The 26,616-nt window shown below is 46.7% G+C and overlaps 1 long non-coding RNA gene across 1 annotated transcript; it reads right to left on the bottom strand.

Annotated features, from left to right (window-relative positions):
- Positions 1-1,700: 1,700 nt before the first annotated feature.
- On the bottom strand, positions 1,701-25,363 carry LOC122453213. The gene is made up of 4 exons (XR_006272976.1): positions 23,016-25,363; positions 20,306-20,493; positions 16,638-16,732; positions 1,701-3,202 (listed from the first exon to the last, which is right to left on the bottom strand). It is a non-coding gene; the product is annotated as an uncharacterized LOC122453213 (long non-coding RNA).
- Between the last annotated feature and the right edge of the window lie 1,253 nt (positions 25,364-26,616).

Genomic DNA, 26,616 nt, shown 5'->3' with positions numbered 1-26,616 from the left:
TGGCCTGGCGGTGCCCGAGGTCACCTCTCTCTTCCATTCTCCACGGCGCCTGTCACGGTCTCCTGACCTTCCTCAAGCCCCTCGCCCGTCGCCCTGTTCTCATCAGATGACTGCCCCTCCCTCCTCAAGAAGGTGGACACCGTGGGGGCGGGGACCCTGCCTCGCTCCCTTCCCTCCCGGGGCTCACCTGCCCTCCTGCGGGGCTGCCCTGACGCTGCAGCGGTCCCGCGTCCCCACCCGGGCCGGTCTGCGCCTCCTCTGGGACCTTGCTCCTCAACCTCACTCTCCCCGGGATTCTTCCGGCACAGCGGAAGCCTCTTCAAGCGTCATCGTATACTCTCAACCTCCTACCCACTCTCAATTGCCCTACAGAAATGTTCTTCCCTAAATTCAAAATTAGCTCCTTGTTACTAAATCGGGAGATGTGCTTTTAGTTTCTTTTTTTAAATATGACCCCATTTTTTGGAATTTTCTACTGCTGATGACTCCCTCCTTCCTGAGGCTCATGGTCCTTGGCTCCCATGGAACCACCTTTCACCTTCCAGGTGTCTTCTTCCACCTGCCCCTTCCTCAGACATCCTCCACGGTCAGCCCCATCCAGACGGGTGGCTTCCACTGCCAGCTCGGTGATGACGGCGGTGACGATGGTGGTGGAGGCGGTGCTGACGGTGACGGCAGCGACTCTCAGCTCGTATGCACCCAGATCTGACTCCTGAGGATCGGGATCATCTCCAGCCACCTGGCAGGCATCTCACTTGGGACTTTGAGAAGCATCTCACACTCGCCAAGTTCAAACTGAGCTCGCTGTCTTTCCTTTGTCTGCTTCTCCCTGAGGGCTTCCCGTGTCACTGAAAGTGCCACGCTGCACAGGGGGCACCCCTCCCCCTACCTCTCCTGCCCAGTCAATCAGTTAATCATCAAGCCCTGTATATTCACTCTCCGAGGGGCCTCTGTACCCCGCTCCCATGACTTGAGCTGTGACAAATTCCGGTCTCACCTCCCTGCTACCAGGGTGATCTTGCTAAACCTCTATTTTATCCAGTTGCACCCTTCAGTGGCTCAGGACTGCCCCCAGGTCAAGGGTCAAGCGCTTTAGAACAATGCCAGATTCTTCAAGACCACACACCGGAAAAATCTATGGACTAGGACAGTGTTCTCATCTCGGGCTCCATTCTCTCTTCTTAAAAATCAAACATCCCTGCAACAGCCTTAGAACTTTGATACCTGTTTCCTGATTTAAGACATGAAAAACACTTCCATGAGGTAGGCATTACTGCCCCCATTTCACAGATGAGAATAATTGAGTCTCACAGAGTCTGAGGTCCCAAAATAATTATGGCAGGATGTAAACTCCTGCAGGAGACTTACCATGCCTTTTCCATGATCCCAGAGCTCAATAATCCAAGGGAGCAGAACAGGGGTCTTCCAGCGACTCAGAGATCACCCCGATCACATCACAGATCCGAGAGGCCGTCTCACATTGCCCATGCTTCCTGTTGCCCTGTGCCTGGGGCCTGAGTCTTACCCTGAGCTCTGGGTCAGAGAGAATTGCTTCCACACCTAGTCTCAGATGGGATTGGAATGATGGATGAGCAAAGGATCAATAGCCATCTGTCCGGCTCCACTGATAAGCTAATCTTTTCAGTAAACATTTCATTAGCTCCTGCCAGGCTGCTTGCACCTGCTGACGGAGAGGCAGAACGGGGTGTGTGAGGGGCCTCTGCTTCATCATGGGCTTCATATGTCATGGTGGCGGGGGTCTCCTGGCCCCTAAGCTTTGCTAGAACACTGGTACCATGTACCAGGAGAATCTGAAGCATTCCCAAAGCTTTGGTAAATTCGTGGAGATGAATGTTCTTTTTGTCCCCTTTAGCTTTTCCCCAAGGAAGCTGTGACGACCCACCATCTAAATGAGACCTCCCCGGCCCGTTCCATTTTAAGGTCTTACAAATGCCGTCTTCCCTTCACTGTGCTCCTGCCGCTCTTGTTGCACCTATGGTCAGTTGTACAAACAGTAAAGCAAACCCAGCATCTCGTGAGCACTCACTGGGTGCTGCGCACCGCGCTAAGTGTCTTGCATGCCTTGCAACAGCCCTGTGAGGTAGGGCTATTGTACTTGTCCATTTGGCGGGTGAGCAACGACTCTCTGAGAGGTTAAATGGGCGAGCAAGGCCGAGATCCTGGGTTTGTCTACCTCCAAAGTCCAAGCTCTGACTCACCGTGTCACATTTGCAATTTGTGGAATTATTTGACCAACTTGTGGCTCCCTGAACAGACTGAAAACTCTGCAAAGATGCGGAGCATGCTTGATTGCTTCACCACTGTCCTGAGCACAATGATTTTTAAAAAAGGATACAAGGTATTACACAGAAGTTTGTTTAACTTTTATTGGTGGTGATGGTTTAGTTGCTCAGTGGTGTCTGACTTTTGTGACTCCATGGACTGTAACCAGCCAGGCTCCTCTGTCCATGGCATTTTTCAGGCAAGAATACTGGAGTGGGTTGCCATTTCCTTCTTCAGCGGATCTTCCTGACCCAGGAATCAAACCCGGCTCTCCTGCATTGCATTGCTCCCCAGCTAGTGGAGATAAGAAGCTGGTTTTTATTTCATTTTTTGTTTTATTTTTGCCATACAGATTCCATCTTCACAGCTTCTCGGGGAAGACTGCAAATACCACTGGCTTGGGTGATCCCTCACTTAGCTCCACCCCCTGGCTTCTTAAAAGCAAACTCCATCTGTAAAGCCTCCTCATACTAGCAGATAACTCCTACCTTCCCACCGCAAAAAACAAGCTACTCCAGTTTTGCACGTCAGGGGGTGTTCCTCACTTTCAGAATTACGTTGGCTGGCTTTCTCGGAGGTCTGCAGCCTCTCACCTCCTCACAGTCTCCCCTGTTCATTCTCCTGCTCTATTTCGACTGCTTTGGACAGTTCTTCCAAGTAATTTAAAGTTTGGTCTCCAGTTTCAACAAAGATTGTTGCTGTTGGATGACTTTCAGGAAAAGAAAAGGGATAAGGTGACATCATGCCATGGGGTGACTTTATGGGGACCGGGCTGAAGCTTTGTGGGGGCGGCCCCAGCAGCTTGTGGGCATGTAGACTGCAGGCTCCCTGGTACCAGATCACGTGCGTCTTCACACTGCGGGGAAGGGACCACGCCAGGCCTCTCGGTGTCTGATTCTAAAGTCCTTGGTCCTAAACGCTACATCACAAGGTCTCCATTAGCCATGTTGTTGAAAGGAAAATAGAAAACACTGATAAGCTAAATAAACAGTTACAATCACCCACCACGTTTCCAGCATTCTTGCCTGGAAAATTCCGTGGACGAGGGAGCCTGGTGGGCTAGAGTTCACGAGGTTGCAGAGTTGGACGCGACTAAGTGAGTGAGCACGCATGTGCGCGCGCACACACACACACACACACACACACACACACACATCATGTTTCCGCTTAGAGAAAACCACTGTCAGATAAATGACATGGTGGTTAAAAGCACTCAGACCTGCTCTATACACATAAAAGTGAAAGTCGCTCAGTTGTGTCCAACTCTTTGTGACCCCATGGGACTATACAGTCCATTGGGTTCTCCAGGCCAGAATACTGGAGTGGGTAGCCGTTCCCTTCTCCAGGAGATCATCCCAACCCAGGGATTGATCCCTGGGCTCCCACATTGCAGGCGGATTCTTTACCAGCTGAGCCACAAGGGAATCCCAAGACTACTGGAGTGGGTAGCCCATCTTTCTCCAGAGGATCTTCCCCAGCCAGGAATCAAACCCGGGTCTCCTGCATTGCAGGAGGATTCTTTACCAGCTGAGCTACCAGGGAATGAACACGAAATATTATCGTATGAGGCACGTGATTCTGAAACTAGATACTTAGCACAATGTATTTCCATACTGATGAACACAGAGTTATTTACCTTTCAGTGGCTCTGTGGCATATATGCAGGGGTGTGAGTTTACTAGTCCTCTCTGGCTGGGCTCTGCCTCTAATGTTTAACTTTTTACACAGTGCTGCACTGACTATTCTTCAATACATATCCCTGTGTACTTACTAGAGTTTTCTCCCCTAAGTCAGGGTTTCTCAGCAATGACACTATTGATGTTCTGGACCAATAATTCTTATCCTCGGAGGGCTGTTCCGTGCATTGTAGAATGTGTCACCTTTGATTTTTTTCATTACTATCTTACAGTTTTATTATGAGTACAGGTCTTCTGCCTCCTTAGGTTTATTCCTCAGCATTTTATTCCATTTGTTGTGATGGTGAATGAGATTGTTTCCTTAATTTGTCATCCTGATCTTTCGCTGTTAGTGTACAGGAATGCAAGCGATCTCTGTGTGTTAACTTTGTAACCTGCAACTTCACCAAATTCATTGTTGAGCTCTAGTAGTTTTCGGGTAGTGTCTTTAGGATTTTCAAAGTATAGTATCATGTCATCCACAAACAGTGACAGTTTTACTTCTTTTCCAATGTGGATTCCCATTATTTCTTTTTCTTCTCTGATTGCCGTGGCGAGGACTTCCCAAACTATGTTGAATTAAAGTGACGAGAGTGGACATCTTTGCCCTGTTCCTGATGTTAGAGGAAACGCTTTCAGTTTTTCACCGAGAATGTTTGCTGTGGGTTTGTTGTATACAGCCTTTATTATGCTGAGGTAGGTTCCTTCTATCCCTACTTCCTAGAGAGTTTTTATCGTAAATTGATGCTGACACGCACGCACAAATGTCAGTAGCGGCAGCATAACCCTTCTCCCATCTTGACAATCATCATCTCCAGATTGCCAGTGTCCCCAGCTGGCAAAACGCTCCTGCTTGAGAACCACTGCCCGAAGGATAAAAACTCCTAAATCAAAAGGTTAAAGGATATACATATTTTAAGACTTTTGTTACCTATGCCAAATCGCCTTCCAAAAGTTGCATGTCTATCTCTTTACACTCCAAGAATGTATGAGAGTGCTCGATTCATCACTCTACGAATATGAGTGTTATACCCATCATTTAATAATTTATTAAGACAAAGTTCTCTCACTGTTTGATTTTTTATTACTAAAGCTGAACATTAAAAATACCATGTTGATTGTATTCATTGGTTATAGTTTCTGTGGTGAACTATCTCTCCTTATAATTTACCATTTTTTCTTTTGGAATATTCTATTTCTTTCTTATTTTTCTGTCATTTTTTAATTTATTAAATAAAAAGTACATCCTTTTCATAGCTTGGTGTTTGTCTTTCTGCCTTGATATCTACGGTAGTATTTGTTTTAAAATCCTTAGGAATATCATATGCAACATGACATGTTTTTCCAACAAACTGTGGAAAATTCTTAAAGAGATGGGAATACCAGACCACCTGATCTGCCTCTTGAGAAATCTGTATGCAGGTCAGGAAGCAACAGTTAGAACTGGACATGGAACAACAGACTGGTTCCAAATCGGGAAAGGAGTACGTCGAGGATGTATACTATCACCCTGCTTATTTAGCTTCTATGCAGAGTACATCATGAGAAACGCTGGGCTGGATGAAGCACAAGCTGGAATCAAGATTGCTGGGAGAAGTATCAGTAACCTCAGATATGCAGATGACACCACCCTTATGGCAGAAAGTGAAGAAGAACTAAAGAGCCTCTTGATGAAAGTAAAAGAGGAGAGAAGGAGAGTGAAAAAGTTGGCTTAAAGCTCAACATTCAGAAAACTAAGATCATGGCATCTGGTCCCATCACTTCATGGCAAATAGATGGGGAAACAATGGAAACAGTGACTGACTTTATTTTTCTGGGCTCCAAAATCACTGCAGATGGTGACTGCAGCCATGAAATTAAAAGATGCTTTCTCCTTGGAAGAAAAGCTATGACCAACCTAGACAGCATATTAAAAAGGAGAGACATTATTACTTTGCCAACAAATGTCCATCTATTCAAAGCTATGGTTTTTCCAGTAGTCATATATGAATGTGAGACTTGGACTATAAAGAAAGCTGAGTGCCGAAGAATTGATGCTTTTGAACCCTTGAGGGTCCCTTGGACTGCAAGCAGATCCAACCAGTCCATCCTAAAGGAAGTCAGTCCTGAATATTCATTGAAAGGACTGATGTTGACGCTGAAGCTCCAATACTTTGGCCACCTGATGCGAAGAACTGACTCATTGGAAAAGACCTTGATGCTGGGAAAGATTGAAGGCAGGAGGAGAAGGGGATGACAGAGGATGAGATGGTTGGATGGCATCACCAACCCGATGGACATGAATTTGAGTAAGCTCTGGGAGTTGGTGATGGACAGGGAAGCCTGGCATGCTTCAGTCCATGGGGTCACAAAGAGTCAGACACGACTAAGTGACTGAACTGAACTGATCATATGCAGGGCCAGGGACAGCATCCTTGTGTATTTGATTTTTAGGGGCTCTGTGTTCCCTGCCAGTGAACCTCTGACCTGGCTGGTCTTTGCCTGGTAGAGGAGGCCATTTGGGTCTTGCCCTTGTATATTAAAATCTGCTGAATGTTCCTTTTGCGTTTGAGTGAAAAGTTCTTCCTCTGAAAGCCCACTTGTCAGGAGGCAGTCTTGATCTGGGAAGACTGACCTGGGGCTTGACCATAATTAGTTCAGGTTAATTATTGCCGATCTGTAGATTCGCAGCCCAGAGCCTTTCTTCCCCTGAGCTGGGGCCTCTGGAGGTTTCTTTTATGAGCTCTGAACCCTGAGGGAGGACTTAAAGTAATGAATTTTCCTGTAATCAGATTTGAGGGTTTGTTCCCTGAGCTATCCAGTCAATTGGAGAATTGAGCACTGACTGGTTTATTTGGCCAAAGGATGCTGAAGATAAAGCACAAGACATCCAATAAGCAACCTGGTGAGCATACTGAAAAAATGACTTAACAGTCAGAGACGTCTACCTCTTCCGCTTCATGAAATGTTTAGAGGGAATAGATTCATTTACAAGAAGAGGATATCATCTGCGAGCTATTCAGGAAAGACTAGCTCAGGGGTAGTTTTTGTTTTGAGTATCTAATAATCGGACTGAGAGTCCGACTATCGTCCAGTGAAACCTTGCAAGTTTCACCTTAAACTTCTTCACCATGGGAGTAACATGGTTTGCACATGCTTATAAGTATTTAATTTGCTAAGTATTTACTCAGCATTCATTTGTTTGTTCATTCATCCATGCAATCACCAGAAGGCACAGTGGATGTAGAATGCATTATATGGGGTTCCTGCCTGTTTTAAGACACGTACATGCCACTTGTATTACTGAGTGAAAACACACTTTGCAAGGGTTCACGTTATCCACATTCGGGTTCACAACATGAATATCTGCAGAGAGCAGATAGCAAAGTCAGTGAGGCTGGTTCAGGGATCTGGAAGAGGATGAGAGGAGGTTGGACTGAAGGGGAAAGGTGATGAGTACCCACCAGTCAGCCCAGAGGCATTCAGTGGACGTTAGTTCCTTCTCCCAGGAGAGTCTCCCACATGAAGCTCTCAGAGCTGCAACAGCCTCACTTGGTCTGAACTTGGATAAGAGCTCCATGCAGATGGGCTTCCCAAAGAACAGGAGAGGACAAGTCCAGAGTTTTGTGTTGCTTTGAGGCATCGAGGTCAGAAATAGAAGGGAGCTGCAGCGATATCTTCTTGTCCTGTTCAGTTCAGTTCAGTCGCTCAACCGTGTCTGACTCTTTGCAACCCCATGAACCACAGCACGCCAGGCCTCCCTGTCCATCACCAACTCCTGGAGTCCACCCAAACCCATGTCCATGGAGTCAGTGATGCCATCCGGCCGTCTCATCCTCTGTCGTCCCCTTCTCCTCCTGCCCCCAGTCAGTGAAGTCCCCACTTCTTCTCAGGAGTTGCTAACTAGTTACAGACAGGAATGTAGGTTATACCACTTGAGGGAAAAGACTGTTTTACATACAAACATTTTAACAGAGAAGTTCATTCTGGAGGGATGTGAAACTCTCAAAACTGTCATTCTGGGTTAATTTAATTCCACAGTTAATTCCAATAAAGGAGAAAAGAGAGAGGCAGCCGAAGGCACAGGCATGGCTGGGCAGGAAGTGGGGCCAGGCTCGAGGAGCATGACTGCCTCGGCCGGAGACGCAGCACATCAGAGCTGCCGGAGGTGGGCAGGGCCGGGGGCCGCGCTCAGCACGGAGCCGGCGTGGCTGGGCTGCGTGGTGGCGGACACGTCTGCCCAGTCGTGTCCGACTCCTGTGACCCCGTGGACGGTAGCCCAGCAGGCTCCTCTATCCATAGGACTTTCCAGACAAGAATACTGGGGTAGGTTGCTATTTCCTTCTCCAGGAGATCTTCTTGAGCCAGGGATCAAACCCAGGTCTCCTGCACTGTAGGCAGATTCTTTACCAACTGAGCTATCAGCAAAGCCAAAAATCTTTGTGCTCTGTGTGAATCTGAAGCTGCATTTAACAGCTGGGAACAGTGACCTGGGAAACGACGGCTTCAGTGAAACAGGGGTGCACTTTTCCTCGTGGGCAGCGCAGGGCGGCTCCGCGGCCTCACCAGCCGTCTCAACCTTCTGCCCTGCCCTCCTTCCTAAGCGGCTTCCCTCTGCCCGCTCCCCTCACGGCCCGTGGCGGCTGCCAGTGCTCCTACTGGGAAGAAGAAGGGAGCAGGGAAGGGCACAAAGGGTGCCTTCCAAGTTTGTGGGTGCCCTTCATAGAGCAGTTCCCCAGAACCCCGCCACTCACCCAGTGACTTCCGCGCACTTCTGATGGACCACCCCATCTGCAAAGGAGGCTACGTGTGGGTCGGTCGCTCAGTCGTGCCCGACTCTTTGCGACCTCATGGACTTAAGCCCACCAGGCTCCTCTGTCCATGGAATTCTCCAGGCATTGGAGAATTCTCCAAGAACACTGAAGTGGACTGACATTCCCTTCTTCAGGAAAGGAGGCTGAGACACCAGCTTTGTAGTGTGGCACGAGGCCGCATTCAACAATCAGGGGGATTCTGTTACAAGGGGAGAGGAGAGAACAGACGATGGCCAGGCAAGTAGCACTCTGTGATACAAGCTCAAGGAAGACAGTGAACAAAGACGGCGAAGCGCCCTTCCTCCCCCCGTGACCCAGGACGCACAGAGCACTGTCACCAGGCAAGAGAAGGCTCCAGACTCGAAGCTCTAACTAATCTGCTCCCATCTTCTTAAAAGGTAAGAGGAAAGTTCAGGCCTAGGGAAGCGGAGGAGATAGAGCATAACTTAAAAGGATTTCAGGTTCTCACCCCTTAGGTGGTTTTAGCACAGGGCAGTGACAGACTGAGAGATCCTGGAGAATCTGACGGAGCAGGGCTTGAGTGGCATCACAGTGTCTGAAGTGTGAGTCACAAGATGCTACTGGAAGTCATTAACACATGAAGAAATGGCTCCCGGGTCAAAACATTTGGGAAGCTCTGGATTAACCTAAGTGAAGCTGTTTATTTCACTGCAGAATATGTTGGAATCATTAACATGCTCACTGAGCTTGTGATTTTTTGCTTTTCTTCCTAAAAGAGAGTATCTCCAAATTTGTTTGACCATGGAAGTCACTTCTTGCAGAGGGTCCCATGGGATGCATCCAGATTAAATACTGGGGAAATAGTGGTGTGGGTAGAGGCTGCTGCCTTATCTGCTGGGCTCTGGCTTTCTCAAAGTGCCACCGATGGACCACTTAGCCCAGAACCAGCTTAACCCCATTTCAGACCCACTGAATCACAATCTCAGGGCTTTGGCCTGGAAACCTGCATTTTCCCAAGCTTCCTGGATAATTCTTACACTCACTGAAGTTTGAGAATCTACCAGATGACAGAGCTGAGCCCTCACTTCACAAAGAGTATGACTTAAATTTACATCCAGGTAGCTCCTCCTGGCCCCCTCAAAACTCATTTCTCTCATCACCATTTGGTATCTGGCTAATTTTCTCAGCTCTCTTCAGAGCAACTTGCATCTATCTTTATTGCCTGTCTCTTTATTGATTTAGGTTCTTCTCTGCAATTCGTCAAGCTTGGATTGTATTTTAATCTTGTCCTCCAAAGTAGCTAAGATCCCTTCCAGCTTTGTATCATGCAGAAATCTGATTAGTTGGGTCTCGATTCCATCCTTCAAGTCATTAATGAAAATATTAAATGGTCCTGGGTTGGTAGGAAGGTCTTCAGGGTTGTAAGTAGATGTATGGCTTCCATATCTGCCACTGGCCTCTGCTTTGTACAGTTATAGGTTGGATCACACCCGGTATTTCAGTTGTAGGTTACCATTTCCTAATTTACAAATCCATGCATGTAATGCAAATCTATGTAGGAAAGAACCCCATTGATCAATAAATATTAGACTAGCAAATGCCCTGAAGGCCTCCTCAGCCTTTCCTCTCACATCAGGGGCATACTGACCACAGGGTGAAGAAGGTTATACCAAATGTGTGCATCAAAAAGATCAATTTTTATACAAAAGGCAGCTCAGCTCCAACTCCGAGGTACACCATTCCAGGCGGAGGCAAGCCCGTAAGAAGCAGCTTCTACATCATAATGCAGGAGGAGCTCCCTTTCCTGAGCGTTTCCTAAGAGCTCTCACCTCTTTACATGTGTTCACCAGCCCCCCTGCGGCCTGAGCGCCGCGGCCATCACCCTTCCCTGATGGGCCGTCTGAGGCATGCCACCCGTGGAACACACAGGTCGTGCCCGAGCTGGGAGCGTCAGAGCGAGGTCTCAGACTCAGGCAGGCCGCGGCTCTGACCCGCCGGCGGAGGGACCGGAGACGTGCGGGCGTCCCCACGCTCAGCGAGCGCTAGGGAGCGCCGCGGTTCCCCGCAGGAGCTGGATCCCGGGTCGGCCCAGGGGCGAGCTGGGGCGGCTCTGGGCGGGAATCGACACGCTCCAGCTGGCCACGAGAGCACCGCAGCAAACCCGGTGGCTGCTGACCTCGCCGTCAAAAGCCTGCCAAAGCGGCGGGCCGAAGTCACACTTCCACCTCAGCCCCTCAGGCTCGGCCCCTCAGCCTCTCAGCCGCCGCTTCACGGGATGATGTGCATTTCATGAGTCGGTCAAGCTGAGACAGTGAAGACCCGGGCCCCCAGAATAAAAAAAGCCTGCCACCGCCGCTTCCCACCGGGCCAGCGAGGGGCGGCTGGGAGGCTGCAGGGCCTTTGTTCCGCTGGGTCTACGCGGCGCTCTGCCCATCAGCCACCAGAGGGCGACGGCGTCCACACATCAGACATTCCTGCGGGGGCAGAGGCAGCACCCGCCTGGGAGACCTGGGGCTGACGCTAGGGATTTCCTCCAGCCCCTGAGCTGTTAAAACCTTCATGGCGGTGGCGTCCCAATCTCAGGGAGCAGTCTAGTTTAAGAAGGGTTCCTGAGGTTCAGAGACGCTTGATTTGGGAGAACACAAGAGAAGCTGGGCTCAGACCCCAGCTCTGATGCTCAGAGGCCGTGTTTAAGCCCCACCCAGCCTTAGTTGCCTCATCTGCAAAGCGGGGATCACACTGCTTGTCCACCTATCTTCCCAAGCGCTCACAACGTTTCAACGAGACAGAGGAAGTGAAGGAGCTCTGAGCGATATGACTTGTAAAGACAAGGGATTTTGATCAAAGCTGCTGTGTTTGTTGCCAGGAGAGGGAGGCGGAGCCCGAGGAGCCCGCTGCTTGCTCTGCGCTCGCAGGGAGCAGCCTCTGTGTCCTGGAAGCTGGCCGCTCTGGCTAGTGGCACAGTGGTGTCCCTACATCTGAAACATGAAGGGCGAGGGGTGCGGGGCGCCCGGGGGGGGGGGTGGTGGTCACAGCGCACAGATGCTGGCCCACGCTGACTCGCTTTGTGACTTAAGGCGAGTCTCGCCATCCACACAGCGGGCAGTAGGATCTCTCTGCCCTTCCAGCTACTCCCAGCCTGCAGCGCCCCCTGAATCGTTATGACACAGCAGGGAAGTCGCAGGGAGAGAAAGGCTGCTCATACTGGGAGCTGGAGGGGAGGGCTGAAGAGCAGCCCCTGATGCACAGGGAACCTTGGGACTTCTCCCTTCTTCTGGGCCTTGATCTTCTCATCTGTGGAACTGGCAGATTGGGCTCGTTGATCTAGTCCAACTATTATCTCCCCGCAATTGTGTCTCAATAAATACCCATAGAATCCATATGGACTCTATAAAATTCCCTGACTGTGATTCCATTAGGAAAACAGACAAGCAAGCAGACACTTTGCCCTCAGATTGGTCCTGACCTCTAGAGTGCCCCCAAGTGTCCCAGCTGAGCGGAGGCTGGAGAACGTTTCCATGTGCACTTGGGGTCCTTCCTGCTGCTATCATTAGAGGGTAGATGCTGGAACCCTGCGTCCCTCTAGACGATGGGCTAACCTGCCTTTCTGATGCTCCAGGCGCGGACGCTGAGCCCCACCTGCAAGCTGCTGCCATGGCTGCCCCGTGCCCAGTCTCTGGTGTCCTCGTTTCCAACAGACGGAGGCTCTGTCAGCCCCACGTTGACGCCTGGTCTTCTTGTGGCTCCAGGGGCTCATGGAACACCGTCACATGGTGTGGCCCGTGCTTCTTCAGTCTTCTAGTGCTTCCACTGATTTCTAAATTCCAGTGCAAAGGAAAAGCCAACTGAAGTTTATGGAATGTAGGAAAGGAGAAGGCATCTAAAATCTCTTCAACTTGGAACTAGGATTACTTCCCCCTACCCCCAAGATCTGCATTTCTACCCTTGCCATCCTCTTTGCTCTATACAAGGCACATTACTTCCCAGTTTCAAACAAGCCTTCCTCGCTGCTGTGCTTACATTAGGACACAGTCCGTACAGTGGGCAGGAGGTAGGAAGCGGCTCCCCGCTTCCCTGGCTGTGACACCAGCGTTAACCTCCTCTAGGCTCCTTTCTAAGATGAAGACTGGACCATCCGTCTCTTGCTGAGAGATACAGGAGGCCCCTCTCTGCCTCCAGGTGAGCCCAGCGCCACCGTCCTTAGGTTGCTGCCACGTAGAAAAATGGCAAAGATCAACTTCCATTGTACTTCCTGCATTTCAGGCTCTCTGCTGAGTGCTGGATGTATTCCACTTCCTGCATCCTCACAGCCATCTTAAGAGGTGGGCCATGTTATTATCCGCTTCTTGCAGATAGGAAAACTGAGGCACTGAGAAGTGAGCCCACCTCAAAGTCACTGAGTCAGAAAGGATGGCGCTGGCATTTGAATCCGGTTTTGGAAGACTGCTGCTTATCACAGTACAATCCCGTCTCATCGTTTTGAGAAGCTTCCTGAGATTACTCTTGAGGGACAGAGTTCAAAGTGTCTTTATCTTTGCCTCCAGGTTTCCTCATTATGATCCCCCTGGAAAGACACTTTGCCGTGTGCCTCTCTGCTCTGTTACTAGACTGGAAACAACTCAAGCAGAGGATGAAGGCAGAGATGCTCAGAAAACACTGGTTAACTTGAACCCTCCTCTGCCCTGGTAGGTTCCCTGTATCACACACCTTTCTTACCCGCTTCCTCATCCTTTCTGCGTTTGGGCTCTGCTTGTGCCTCTGCCCGAGTCTCCAGGGACAGACATCCTCGTGTCCATGTACAGGGTCCTGCCTGGACTCTGATGTCGCCCACTCCCCTTGCCAAAGCTCTCTCCCCCTGCGGTCTCCAGCGTGCTCCCCACAACTGGTCATTTTGCCTCTGCCAGCTTCTCTTCTGTCCCCACCCACAATCCTCCCACCCAAGTCAGGGAGGTGTCCCCAGCGTTGCCCCCACCACCATTACATGGCCCCCTCACAGCCGAACCTGGGGACACAGGAGCAGTTCATAAACGCGAGCTGGATGAATATTTAAAGGGAAGTAGTAAGTAGTATATTAACAACTTACGTGGATGTTGTAATGATCCACAGTGAAATATTCCCTCACCTCTTTGCAAAATTATCATTCCAAACCACGGAATACATTAGGTTTTATGATCCACTTGCTTCTTGGGGGAGATATAAATCTTGAAACATCATCTTCATATGACAGGGAAAAGAGTCCCCTGGGACACAAGATGTTTAAGAATGTTAACTGAGAATCAGAAATAGTTTGTGACTAATATCAGGGTTTTGTTTATGGACAGAAATAAATCCCCAGTCTAGGGCTGACCTGTACAAATCTGATCACAAATGATGGAATGGGGGAAACAATCTGAATTTAAAGAGGTGACTGGGGGGGCAGGGTTGCAGTGTTTAGGAGCTAATATTTTCTGACCATAAATCTCTATGCTGTTCAAACATTACAAGTCACCAACTAAAATAAATATGATAGAAACTAGGAATTTATATCGATGGTCTACAGTCACCAAGGTCTGTAAGTAGGTCATATGAAATGAAGCAGTTCCTTTTTCCAGGATCATCAGAAGGGGTCCCCTCACCCTTCAGTGGTACCCCACACAGCAGAGGCAGAGGAGGGTGCACTGGCTTTTGGGGGTCCTCAGGTGGGAGCACGGCTTTGGGAGAGAGAAGGCCCATGTTTGCTTCTTGCCTGTTAGACTTGGTCAGGCTTTTTCCCTGTTTAAAGCCCATCACATATGACATGATGTGTAGAAAAGCCTAAAGACTCCATACAAAAACTACTGGAACTGATAAACAAATTCAGCAAGGCAGCAGGATACAAGATTAATATACAGAAATCAGTTGCATTTCTTTATACCAACAATGAAATATCAGACAGGGCATGTTAAAAGAAAAACAGTACCTTTTAAAATTGAACTCCTCAAAATAAAATGTTTAGGAATAAACCAGAACAAGGAGGTGAAAGACTTCTACACTGAAAACTATAAAACATTAACAAAGGAAACTGAAGATGATTCAAATGGAAAAATATCCCATGCTCTTGGATTAGAAGAATTAATATTGCTAAAAGGCCATCCTACCCAAAGCCATATACAGATATAATGCAATCCTTATCAAATTACTCATGATATTTTTCACAGAACTAGAACAAATAATCCTAAAATTCATATGGGGCTTCCCCGGTGGTCCAGGGGTTAAGCGTCTGCCTGCCAATGGAAAGGACACCGGTTCGAGTTCTGGTCCCGGAAGATCCCCACATACCTCGGGGCACACAAGTCACAACTGCTGAAGCCTATACACCCCAGAATTCCTGTGGCACAACAAGAGGGGCCGTGGCAACGAGAGCCCGTGAGCTGCAACTGGAGAGCAGCCCCCACTTGTCACAACTAGAGAAGGCCGCAGCGCTGACACAAACAAACAAAACTAAAGAAAATTCATGTGAAGTCAGGAAAGACCCAGAACTGCCAAAGTAATCTTGAAGAAAATGAGCAAAGCAGAAAGCATGATCCTCTCAGGCTTCAGACAATACTACAAAGCTACAGTAATCAAAACAGCATGATATCAACACAAAAACAGACATATGGATCAATGGAAGACAATAGAGCCCAGAACTAAACCCACACACCCATGGTTAATTAATCTTTGACAAAGAAGGCAAGAATACACAGCGGGAAAAAGTTTCTCAGCAAGTGGTATCGGGAAAGCTGGGATAGCTGTGACATTCTCAGGCTTGTCTTGCTGCTGTTGTTGTTTTTTAATTTGTATTTAAAAAAAATTGAGATAGCTAACATTAGAGTGTCTTTATTTTTGATGATCCGTTTTGAGGAACGCTGGTCAGGTATTTCACAGCATGTCCTATAGAAACTTGCCTGACACATTGAGTTTATGGGTTTGGGGGAGGAAGGCCACAGACGCAAACTGTCTCTCTCATCACGTTATATCAAGAGTGCATCCCAGCGACTTGACCTATCACTGCTGACGCTGACCTTGACCAGCTGGCTGAGGCAGTGTTTCTCAGATCTCCCCTTTCATATTGCACCCTTTATGGGAGGCCCTAAAATTAACAGAGAGAAGTTATACTCCACCTGTTGAGGGTGGTGGGGCGTCTACGTAAATTATTTGGGAATTCTTCTGCATGGCTAATTTGTCTATTCTATTTTCCTACTTATTTATTCAATCATTTATCTATCTCAGTCTGGACTCATGGATATTTATTTTATATTTTGGGTTATAATCCAATACTACTTTATTTTCCTGCTCCTCTGTCCCACTGATATACTCCGCATCAATGTGGGTTTTAAAAATTTTTTTTTTTTTTAGCAATTTCTTACTTTTTGGCATTATAAGAAGCTCTAGGCTTATCTTGTATGTTTTCCACACTCTCCTAGGCTAAGGCATTTCTCCATGAATCCTTTCTTTTACTGGAATCTGGTATTAGAAACCAAGAGCTGGTACCAGGTTTTCCTATTTCCTGGGCTTTCCTGGTGATCAGACAGTAAAGAATCTGCCTGCAATACAGGAGACCTGGGTTTGATCCCTGGGTTAGGAAGATCCCGTGGAGAAGCGGATGGCCACCCACTCCAGTACTTGCCTGGACAGAGGACCCGGGTTGGCTACAGTACCTGGGGTTGCAGAGGCTCGGACATGACTGAATGACTAACATTTCACTTTTCTTTTGCTTTTTGCTACTGAGTCATTTGTTGCCATTGTCACCTTGCCAGGTGAGACACAAGGTAATATATGTGTGTACACCAACCTATGTATACACATATCTATAGAGGTTTCTTGTGCAACCATCTGTGTCTATATTACATTAAACATGAATTCAAACTAATATCTCCAACCACATCACCATGTTGATCATTCAAAGCCATCTCCCCTTGCTTACCTGAAAACTTCCACTTCAACAAGGAGATTCCTGGCTCCACCATCTGCCATCTATAGACTCATTTGTTCCATTCCAGTGGTTTCAAAATTGTTAACCTGTATGCACACGGAAACAACTTTGTCAACCAGAGTGAAATGCCTATGTGCCTTTGGTTCTGTAGACTCCATGATTTCCAGAGTTACCTGGCTGACTCAATGGAAAAGACCCTGATGCTGGGAAAGACTGAAGGCAGGAGGAGAAGGGGACGACAAAGGATGAGATGGTTGGATGGCATCACTGACTCAATGGACAAGAGTTTGAGCAAACTCTGGGAGATGGTGAAGGACAGGGAAGCCTGGTGTGCTGCAGTCCATGGGGTCACAGAGAGTCGGACAGGACTTAGCGGCTGGACAACAGGACAACGATCTTTTTCCCCCACCCCTTCAGAGCGGTTGTTTCACATATTTGTACAAATCTCCCTTTTCTCCTGGTAGGCAGATTTCAGTCCGTGTAGTCAGCCTCAGACCGTCTCTGGGACTGCATTTTTCTCCTGACTTCCCTTCCTCTCTTCCACCCTTCTGCCCTCTTCTTGGTGTGGGCCAAGAAATACATATTCGGATTCTATCTTTAGGAGCAAAGGTGAGTTCTTACAATTGGTGGTGATGCTCCATGGATCTCCAGGGGATGAGGTCCATTGTCCTAGGTCCTCCAGAGGATAGAAACTAGGTGCTAACTTAATCAACATCCACAGACAGCGGGGGTGGACAGGAAGATGGGGTGAATAGGGTCAGAGAACACCTGCCACATGCGGGACTGTGAAGACAGGCTGAGAGGCTGGGTGGGAATCAGCCATGTCACAGCCATGCCGCAGTTTCACAGGACACAGATTTCCAAAATCAAGCCATTCATGGAAACAGAATTTCATTTGCCTTTAAACATTTTGTACTTCAAAGGTCTCTAATATGTGTATTTTTAAAAAGTCATCAGAGTATTGGAATACTCTGAAAGATCACCCACTCCTCCTTAAAAGGCGATCTAAACAACATTCTTGTAGTTATAATAGTCTCTGTGGCTCTAGGGTGGTGGGAGGCTGAAGCATCAAGTGACATCCTCATCAGTTCTGTCCCTGGGGATGAGGAGGGAGCCTGACAGCTGAGCACGTCTTGCCTTTGACAAACACCTTTCTTATTCTAATTACACCTTTCCCTAAAGTAACTTTTCCAGCTTACTCTTTCACCCCACTCCTTATATCCCCTGTTTAAAAGGAGCCTATTCAGACAGCTTGTGAACAATACTGCTTCAGGATGGTTTAATCGGGGGTAAGGAAACCTGTAGCGGGTCTTATCTGGGGTGAGCGTCTCAAGCATCTAAGATTATCTCCCTGTCACCTTGTGACCCGTCTTCTTCATGCTACCTTTTAATTTTGGTAGCAATTACGGTGTATATGGATAATGCCCATTAGCATATTCATGGTCATCTCGTCATATTTATTGTCCACACAACTCATTAATCTTCATCTACTTTGTGTGCTTGACAGCTCAATCTATTTTGCAATCTCTGGGAAGCAGCCATAGCCCCCCAAAGCCTTTGTTTTCCTGTAAATAAACTGTGTTGGGGACCAGAGGACAATGGTGCATCCCGTGGTGATTGACACCAGCCAAGGCTCCTAATCAGGATGGGACTTCATTGCCAGCTGAGTCGAGTGCATTACGGGGCCATTGTTCCGTCGCTGCCAGGGCAAGAACACACACAGACAGTCACCTTCGCAAGATGGGTTGATTGTTCTTCAAGATTAGACCGAAGTGCCTTATTATCCGTCCCAGACAACAAGGCATCTCACCCAAACAGACACATTTGCAGGAACGGCCAGTACACTGGCTGGATTTGAATTGCTAATGTATAATCTGCCCAGCACAGATGTGCAATGAATATTTGGATGTTGTTTTGCCCGTCAGTCTAGGAGGCTGAATTGATGAGGTGATGAGTATTCAATGATGGGTCTTGGACATTGGCCAATAGCAGAGTTTGAGCACTTGGTCTGGAGATAATCAGATTACCCCCCAAAGTGCCTTTGCAGTAATTCAGCGGTAAATTCTGTTACAGAGGCTGTTTGGTGGGAAGTTTTTTTCCTTTTTTGGTGCAATTAGATGTTTTGTTAGGCTTTTCAGACTTGGGACACACATAGAAGTTGCCTTCTGTCCTTACTTGCTAACTGTGAGGGCTGTGAGTAATATGCAACTGACTGCCTGAGTTTGAATTGGCCATTTTTGAGCCTGTTTTCTCAAGTTTGGTTGTGCCTGTTTTTTCACCTGTTAAAATGGGTTGAAAAAGTCTATCGACCGTATAGAGCTGCCATGAGAACTCAAGAATTGATACCCATAGAGTAAGTCCTAGAATAGTGCCTGGCTATAACAAGCACTAACTATAAACATATTATTGGTCACTTGCTTGCTCTTGAGATTACTGTGATCAAATAGGTTGGGTACACTGGAAATAAAAGTAAACCACCTTCAGTATCTCAAGACGTCTCCTGGCCTTCACCATGCTACTTCGCCTAGTCCATTCACAACTGTATGGAACATTTCCCACACGTATTGGACCATGAAACCCTTTTCTCTGGAGCATCTTTTATACCTGATTTTGCCTAGAACACACTATAGGAAAATCTACCTGGAAGATGTTAACACAACAGTTGAAAAGGTTTTAAAAAAAAAAAACAACACATGATTCGGGAATTTTATATAAAATCAAGCTATTCATATGTGAAGGCAATGGGGATTAATTATGCAAATACATATATTCTCTCTGAAAAAAAAAAAAGTACTCAAAGTGTATTCTTAGGAAGAGGATGATAGCTCTGAAGGAGGAACTCAAGAATGGCAGACAGAACTTGTAGGAAGTGGTGAGACCAGTTGATTGTATTGAAATAATTCTAAACAACTGCAGCAAGTATCTTGTCAAAACTGACATCAAAAGATTAAAATATTTGGAAGAAATTATTTTACTAAAATAATGGGCTACTGGCATACATCAATGCAGATCAAAAGAATGAAGAAGGGGAAAGGAAAAGCAAGTGTCTTTTATTAAGAAACAGAAAAAGAAGGTACAAAGGATGATGCACTTCTGTTTAATGAAGGTATAATAAAAATTACCCCAGTCATCCTTAACGACTTAAAAAATATATATAATAAATCATTAAAGGCCAATACTCTTAGATCTGAGGTAAAAAACCCTTAAATACAAGGTTTCTCTGCTTATTAGATAAATAAAAATAAAAAGTAGAATATTCAAAATTGAAATGAGTAAAATAACGTCAGGTGTGGCAACATTAATATCAAGCAGTGTAGAGTCAAAGAGTATGAAACTGCTAACTTCATTTCTTTGTCCCCAGGCCCTGCACGCGGTTGGCTGTGAACAGATATTAGCCAGATGTGTTGTGGAAGCGGAAGCAAAGGGCTAAAGGTATATGGGAGGGATAGTTTGTCTGCCAGGGCTCCTTGAGTGTAAGATCTTCATTTTTTTTGCACCTATTTTATCTTCCCAGCTCACCTTCTTCTGGGAACTGCTTCCTCCTCCTTCCTCTGGACCCCCTTGGACCCTTTCTCCCAGCTATGTGATTCCTCCCACTGTGACCTCAGGTCCTTCCCACGGTGGACGGGAGCCCACCTGAGCCCAGCAAACAACAGTACCTTGCCTCCTGACCAGCTTCCTTACTTTTGGGGAAGACATCTGAATCAAGAAGGCTCCATCACTGTCCTTTGATGGTGTCCTTTCACATGCTGATAAAGAAGGCTGGCTCCTCTTTGGTGATGCAAACAGTAAGATGGAGGTTCTCCACTGCTATTGGTGGTCATGTTTCCTGTCATGAGAAACTAGCCTACAATGAAAGACAGTGATGTCATGTATTACGTCAAAACTGGTTTTCAGATAGCACGTGAATTCCTAGTTCCATCTGAACCTCAGGCCTACCATTTCCCACTTCACTTATGCAATTTTTTTCTTGAATCATCTATCCCTTCCTAAATAAATTCCCTTTTTCTGCATTAGCTACAATTGGGTTTCTGTCACTTACAATCAAGAGTTCTAATACAAAAAAAAAAAAAAAGAGTCCTAATACAGTTACCTTGTTAAAGTTTTATCTGTGTTAAAAAGACATTGAGTGGTATGTCCTGACGTATGATATCGTACTAGTTCAGTTCAGTTCAGTTCAGTAGCTCAGTCGTGTCCGATTCTCTGCGACCCCATTGACTGCAGCGTGCCAGGCCTCCCTGTCCATCACCAACTCCCGGAGACTACTCAAACTCATGTCCATTGAGTCGGTGATGCCATCCAACCATCTCATCCTCTGTCGTCCCCTTCTCCTTCTGCCTTCAATCTTTCCCAGCATCAGGGTCTTTTCAAATGAGTCAGCTATTTGCATCAGGTGCCCAAAGTACTGGAGTTTCAGCTTCAGCATCAGTCCTTCCAATGATCATTCAGGACTGATTTCCTTTAGGATGGACTGGTTGGTCTCCTTGCAGTCCAAGGGACTCTCAAGAGTCTTCTCCAACACCACAGTTCAAAAGCATCAATTCCTCAGTGCTCAGCTTTCTTTATAGTTCAACTCTCATATCTATACATGACCACTGAAAAAACCATAGTCTTGAAAAGATGGACCTTTGTTGGCAAAGTAATGTCTCTGCTTTTTAGTATTAGTTACTGAATTGCTAACTTAGGTGTCCAGGTCCCACAGTGAAAGGGAGCATATAATTTGGCTGAAAGCAAGGTGGACAACAAGGTAACTCAGTTTGAAAATAAACATCATCAGTTAGTGATTTTGTTTTTGAAAATTTCTATCTTTTTGTATTACTGAAGTTTTGCAACCTTTTCACATGCCTACTTTTTTCTGATTTTCCTTGTTTTCGCTTTTAAAAATTTTAATATTTGCCTTTAGAATTTAAAGTTAATAATTTTCTTGCTAGGTTGCTTATAGTAGCAAACAACTGGAGCAATCCTAATAGTAAGGAATTAATCAGGACAAACGATACATCCCAAATAGGGCAACAGTTGGAAACACAAATGTCTAAAAATATACTGTAAGAACATAAGTGACCAATAAGATTTTATGTTTTCTTTTATATTTGAATTTTGTTTAATCTTATGAGAAAATCAGCTTATGGAGTATCAGAAAATACAAGCAAACAAAATAAGATTTTAATGCCTACTGATTAATCACACCCATCTGATTGCTGGGAAAAATATAAACAACCTCAGATATGCAGATGACACCACCCTTATGGCAGGAAACGAAGAGGAACTAAAGAGCCTCTTGATGAGGGTTAAAGAGGAGAGCAAAAAAGTTGACTTAAAACTCAATATTCAAAAAACCAAGATCATGGCATCCGGTCCCATCACTTCATGGCAAATAGATAGGGAAAAAGTAGAAACAGTGACAGGTTTTATTTTCTTGGACTCTAAAAATTACTTCGGACAGTGACTGCAGCCATGAAATTAAAAGACACTTGCTCCTTGGCAGAAAAACTATGACAAACCTAGGCAGTGGATTAAAAAGCAGAGATGTCACTTTGCCAACAAAGGTCCATATAGTCAAAGATATGGTCTTTCCAGTAGTCATGTAGAGATGTGAAAGTTGGACCATAAAGAAGGCTGAGTGCTGAAAAATCAATGCTTTTGAATTGTGGTGCTGGAGAAGACTCTTGAGAATCGACTGGACTGCAAGATCAAACCAGTCACTCCCAAAGGAAATCGACCCTGAATATTCACTGGAAGGACTGATGCTGAAGCTAAAACTCCAATACTTTGGCCTCCTGATGTGAAGAGTTGATTCACTGGAAAAGACCCTGATGCTGGGAAAGATTGAGGGCAAGAGCAGAAGGGGGCAACAGAGGATGAGATAGTTAGGTAGCCTCACTGACTCAATGGAATGAGTCTGAGCAAATTCCAGGAAATAGTAAGCACAGGGAAGCTTGGCGTGCTATAGTTCATGGGGTCACAAAGAGTTGGACACGACTTAGCAATTGAACAACAGTATAAATAACACATACATATACATTCTCACATTTATTCATTTACAAGACTTTTATTTTCTACAGAAAATGGGACAGCACATGTGCTTTTTAAAAGAAAAAATCAACTTAATGACGTATAACTGACATGCAATAACATGTGCTCATTTTAAGCATACAGTTGATTAATTCTGATAAATTTAGAGACCCTTATAACCACCACCATAATAAAGATATGGGACATCTCCATCATGTCAAAAAGCTCCTGTTGTGCCCTTTCCTAGTCAATCTCTCATCCTGGGCCACAGGCAGTAATCAGCTTTCTGTCACTATAGATTAACTTTGCTTTTTCTTTGCTTAAGGTTTCATATTCATGGAATTATACAATACAAACTGTTTCTGTGTCTGACTTCCACTTAGCATACTTCCGAGATTCATCCACACCGCTGGGCTCATCAGCATTTCATTCCTTCTTCATTGCTGAGAAATAGCCCATCCCATGAACGTACCACGATTTGTTTATCTGTTCACCGTTTAAATACGTTTTCACTTATTTTAGACAAAATTTCTAGAAGTGGAATTGACAGGTTGTATGGTGTCACGTCTGAGTCTGTACAGAACTTTCAAACTGTTGTTCTGAGTTGATTCCATTTTCTATTCCTTCTCACACCAATGTGTGAGAAGCCCAGGAGCTCCACACTCTCACCAGCATTTTTACTGAGTCTTCAATTTTATGGGTGTGCGCTGATACCTCACTGTGGTTTTGATTTGCACTTCTTTTAGAACCACTGATGTTGAACATCTTATCATGTGCTTACTGGCCACTTGTAGAGCTTCTGTGAAATGGCCCTTCAAATCTTTCCCTGATAAAAACATGTGGGTTGTTTGTTCTCTTGTTGTGAGACTTCTTTACATATCCTGGGTGCAGGTCTTTATCAGATATATAAAATATTTTCTTCGAGCCTGTGACTTTTTAATTTTTTTGTACATCAGTGTCCTTTGAAAAGCAGTTTTTAACTTTGATGAAATCAACTTACCAATTTTCCCTTTCATGGTTTGTGCTTTTTGTATCCTATCGAAGAAATCTTTGCCTACCCCAAAGGCTGTGGAGATTTTCTTTTCCAACTTCTTCAGTCTGGCTTTTATGTTTAGGCCTATGATCCGCCTCAAGTTCGTTTCTGCATGTAGTATGAGGTAACGGTTCTTGGCAGAAATTCACTGACCCCAGGTGCAGATGTATTTTAGAACTCTATTCTGTGGCAGTCTACAGTTTACACGTCAGCTTCACATCCTGAGTGTCGCTGAATCATTTCATTCAGTCCTCTGACCCTCTTCACAAGCACATTATGGGGTGGGCTTCTGAGACCTGATTATACCCATTTTATAGATAAAGAAACCTAGACTTGAGGACTGCCACCTTAGGACACCTTCTCAATAGCTGTGGAACCCCGAAATTCTGGCTTTAGTAATAACAGAAAAGTAAAGGCTGACCTGGAATCATCACTTAGCAGTCGGTCCTAACTCTGCCTGTCCATTTCTTGGGTGAGTGATAGGTCACAAAGGTAAATCACAACTGTGCTATGCCTGTCCCCCGCCAGCCCCCCACCAAACCCCAACACACACAGATACACACATACATACACACAACCCCCAAGAGACGTCTAGGCTGTGTTTGTCTCAGAAGACATCAGTGGCTGGTCAAGAGATGGTGCTTCCTACAAAACCGTTCAGCACTTGCTTCTGGTCCTGTCTCTGGATCACCAGGCTGGCTGACCCTTACTGTGAGCTCCACCCAATGCCCATCCTCTGGGCAAGGACAGTGCTGGCTCCGGCAGCCACTGGCGCTGGTAACATCTCTGCCCATCCCCGCCCTCCAGGGCTCCTGTTTAACCAGAGGACAGCAGTCACGAGCTCAGCCCCCTGCCCCTCGGTGAGCAGGCACGGGAGCTCTGGTGTCGGGACGGTGACAGCCTCGCAGGCCGCTGGGGCTACGGCTTCGGGGGACTGAGGCTAGGCATGTAGTACGGAGTTCAGAGATCTGAGTAAGGGGCTTCTGACGGCGGACGAGGCGGGAGGCGCTTGCAGAATGAACTTAGAGGAGGGCTTCAACGGTCCCCGCGTGACTTCAGGCAGGTCCCGTACTCTGGGGGCCGGTATTCCCACCCACGGAAGAGCACGTTAGGTTGGGGGATTTCTGGGGTCCTAGTCAGCTCTGAGTGGACGTGATCCTGGGACCTGGATATGCAAAGAAAGGAGGTCCCACAACAGTGATGCTGGTCGAGGAGGAGGGAGAAGGGCTGATGATCAACAGGGACGGGGGATGAGCAGAAAGCAGGGCAGGGAGGTGTACAACTGCCTCATTTCCTTCAAGGAAGAAGACGGTGAAAGTGAAACTGGCATCCTGGGCTGGGCAGAAGGTGGCAAGGCATCTACTGATGAGGCACCCACAGCACAACTGAGAGTTCTCGACCCGGCCCAGGGCTTCAGGGCTGCAAGCCTCGGCTTCTCCATACGGAGCAAGGCTACAGCATCACCTGGATGATGCTGAGGAGAGCTCTGCCACCACCTAACCCCACAAACACAGTATGCTTAAGCACACAAATACTCTGTAACTAAGCATCTTAAATTCTATTTTTCCATGTTCTAGAAGTAGTTCAGTTCAGTTCAGTCGCTCAGTCGTGTCCGACTCTTTGTGACCCCACGAACCGCAGCACACCAGGCCTCCCTGTCCATCACCATCTCCCAGAGTCTACTCAAACTCATGTCGGAGATGCCATCCAGCCATCTCATCCTCTGTCGTCCCCTTCTCCTCCTGCCCTCAATCTTTCCCAGCATCAGGGTCTTTACCAATGAGTCAACTCTTCACATCAGGTGGCCAAAGTGTTGGAGTTTCAGCTGCAGCATCAGTCCTTCCAATGAACACCCAGGACTGATCTCCTTTAGGATGGACTGGTTGGATCTCCTTGCAGTCCAAGGGACCCTCAAGAGTCTTAGCCTCCAATTAAAATAAATAAACTTACAAAAAAAAAAGAGAGCTCTGCCAACTCTAAAGCCTTCCCTAACAGGACTTCAGTATCATTAGTCATTAGATCCTTTCCAAACAGGAAGAACCACAATACTGCTCCCCCTTAGCTGACCGAGTGGATATCTTCTCTATGTACATGACTGGACACCCACCTCCAACTTGCGTGTGTGTGTGTGTGTGTGTGTGTGTATGTAGAAGCTGAGCTAACTGGTAGAGATCCATGAAGGGCAACAGGGGTCAAGAGTTGCATCCACGTGCATATGGGAATGAGCCGACATGGGAGAACAGTCACCGCTCTGAAAGAGAGTGCCTGAGAAAGAACCTTTCATCTCCCATCACCCAGGCTCGGGGAGCAGGGGGACGGCATGACAGTATTTTCTGGCATGGATTCTTTCAAACACCCAACTCTTAAAACCCTCTGAGTGACCTCGCTGGTGGTTCAGTGGCTGAGAATCTACGCAGGATTGCAATGCCCAGGATGTGGCTTCCATCCCTGGCTGGGGAACTAAGAGCCCACATGCTGTGGGGCTGCTAAGTCCCTGTGGTAACTCCTGAAGCCGGTGCTCTGGAGTCCACAACTAGGGAGTCTGTGCCCTTGCAGGAACCATCCCGCATGATGCAACTAAGGCCTGACACAAGCAAATAAATAAAAACAAAACCAAAAGACCCCAAATCTTCTGAGCTACACCAGCCTGGATTTCTGCTTTGGGAAAGCAAATGACCCTGATAACTCCACTAGGACTTTGAATGACCCAGTGTCAGTCCGTGAGGGCTACTGAGCAGGGTTCCTCATGGGGCTGGCAACGGGGTGTGCGTGGGACACCAGGACCTCTCTTAGGTTCAGAGCATCAGTCTGAAGACAGAGTATCCTGTCCCCCAGCTTTGCTGTGAGTCAAAGAATTCTGTACTTATTCTGAATTTCACAAAGTATTAAAGGTGATATGATATTCATGCTTGTCAAAGGGGAGTT

This window comes from Cervus canadensis, chromosome 14 (assembly GCF_019320065.1).
Source record: "Cervus canadensis isolate Bull #8, Minnesota chromosome 14, ASM1932006v1, whole genome shotgun sequence".
Classification (NCBI taxonomy): domain Eukaryota; kingdom Metazoa; phylum Chordata; class Mammalia; order Artiodactyla; family Cervidae; genus Cervus; species Cervus canadensis.
Note: the sequence above shows the minus strand (reverse complement) of the source record. Positions and strands in the feature narration are given on the sequence as shown.